Here is a 2,299-nt window from a genome sequence, read left to right on the forward strand (position 1 = left end):
TAAAGAGGCCCTAATGTGCTTTTAGGGCTTTACCTTTCCTGTAGTGTGATATATAGGTTGTGTGCATCATTTATAAATTATTTTATACACATCTACTGACTGCTTTCTGAGTTTAAAGAAAGCATCACTCACCAAATTACCGGGGTTTTCATATAGAGATGATCCAGATGTGGCTGACCTTGAACAGACACTTTAAAGAAAGGAAGAGTCAGTATAACATCAAATACACACAGAAAATAAAGCATATCTTTTAGAGATATTCTGAATATTAAAGAAGTCTCTCACCCTTGATGTATTCTCCTGCAGAAACCGAGGATAACTGCAGTGATGATGATGAATACAGCTGCACCAATCAAAATACCTGGAATCTGCATTTGTGTTGAACTGCTTTCCTCTCTGTCTTCTAAAATAATAAAGAAAAACATGATTGTTAGAAATGTGACACTTGTATTCGCTCTACTTTTAAGAATGTACACACAGTTTGATGCAATATTGCATTTACCTTCCACAGTGATGTTCAGATGGTAGATATATGTTCCCTCTTGATTAGAACATTCACAGGTGTGGATCCCACTGTCCACTGCTGTTAAATTCATCAGGTGGAGAAACACAGTCTGATTCTCCGTCTTCAGAGAGAACCTGGAGTCACATGGTTGCTCGAAGACCTCTATCGGTTCATAATGCAGAAAACACTCTGCTCTGCTCCTTTCTGTTCTGATCTTACAGAATATGAGTGTGATGTTACTCAGTGGAGTATTAACACATATTTCAGTGACGTCTGGTCCTCTCCCGATGGTTTTCACTATAGTCACTGCAAGAAAAGGGAAAGATAAGAAGCTTAGACCCTCCAGAAAATGTTTTTAGTCCATCACATTTCAAAACTAGCACTCCCCCCGCCTTAAATGCCTCCATTGGACTTGTTTGTTTACTTTAGAAGATAGTGCCATCACTATGTAACCCTTGCTTTTCTATTGGCTAGCGCTCCAACAAATTGTACGTGATAGAGAAGTCCCGCCCCTTAGCCTAAGCAGAGCCCGACCAGCTAACCAATGAGAGCAGATTGGGCTCTGGTTTCAGACAGAGGGTGAAAGGAGGTGCTACAGCACAGGCAGTATGAGAAAAATAAAGCGCTTTTGAACATTAAAGCATGGAGACATGTCCCAGTAGAGACACTCAATACAAATATGAACCTGTATATGAGCAGAGTATGTCCTCTTTAAGATGACACAACATAGGGCAGCTTTATTGATAATCTGGTATAGCTGGTAGCCCATACTGTGTGCTGGGGCTCATGCCCCGCTGCAGACCCAGGTCTGAATCCCACCTGGAACCGTTTGTGTGTGACATCGACTATGTGGCCTCCCCCCCCTTTCAACTCCCCACTAAAGGCATTGTTGGCTTAAAAGATCATTTTAAAAAAGAAAAAAAGGATGAATATACAACATTATTCAGATTGAAGGTGAGACTCCTCTCAAAGCTCCTCTACACTCTCTGGTGTAACGGATGGAATCACAAACAGGTTTTATCTCTTTGAGTTGCGCAACAATAAAGTGAAAAGACAAGGGTATTCTCAGAAGATTTACAATCTGGCTCCATTTGAAAAGATGCAATGAGCTACAAGAATATGGGCAACAGAGAGGGGCTCCATCAAGAATGCTGTTTAATGAAATGAGCAAAGGGAGGACAACATAGCGCAGGAATGAGAGATACATGCAGGGTTGTCTTGACAACAGCCATGTCATCCAGGAAGGATTAACAGATTCTGCAAAGGGATTACATCGCCTCTTTGTGTTGTGTTGTTACGGTTACAGCAGCACATTCACATCTGGCAGGAGAGATGTCACACATAAGGTGACGCGTGCGTCTCGCAGCTCGTACTCACTTACTCATCGCGCTAAAGTTGTTAAGCAAATGAGGAGGCAAATATGCACACACACACCGGGGCGGGGGGGCCTCATCTGCTCTCTAAATATCTGTAATTGAAATGACCATATCAGTGGAAAAACTATTTCTTATTAGTTGACTTGTATGAGCTACAGTGGATATTATTTGGCAAGATAATAGCATAGCAATTAATTTTCAAAAACAATGAATAATTATCTTTTTATTTATACTCTTATGTCAAAGATCCTTCCTAGTATACAGTAAAGTCAGGAAATACGAGATTTAAAATAGAAAATGTGTAGGAACCCTGGATGAATCAAGCTTGTCTGCTTTCCTTATTGTTATAGAGCACAGATCTATGTCTCAGACACTTGCACACACACCCACACACCCACACACACACACACACACACAC

At 41.0% G+C, this 2,299-nt stretch overlaps 1 long non-coding RNA gene across 1 annotated transcript; it reads right to left on the minus strand.

Annotated features, from left to right (window-relative positions):
• Positions 1-62: 62 nt before the first annotated feature.
• Positions 63-1,006, minus strand: LOC104962467 (uncharacterized). Its single transcript, XR_800204.1, has 3 exons — positions 503-1,006; positions 286-403; positions 63-190 (listed from the first exon to the last, which is right to left on the minus strand). It is a non-coding gene; the product is annotated as an uncharacterized lncRNA (long non-coding RNA).
• Positions 1,007-2,299: the final 1,293 nt, after the last annotated feature.

The sequence above is a fragment of the Notothenia coriiceps genome, unplaced genomic scaffold (assembly GCF_000735185.1).
Source record: "Notothenia coriiceps isolate Sejong01 unplaced genomic scaffold, NC01 NC01_scaffold00034847, whole genome shotgun sequence".
Taxonomy (NCBI): domain Eukaryota; kingdom Metazoa; phylum Chordata; class Actinopteri; order Perciformes; family Nototheniidae; genus Notothenia; species Notothenia coriiceps.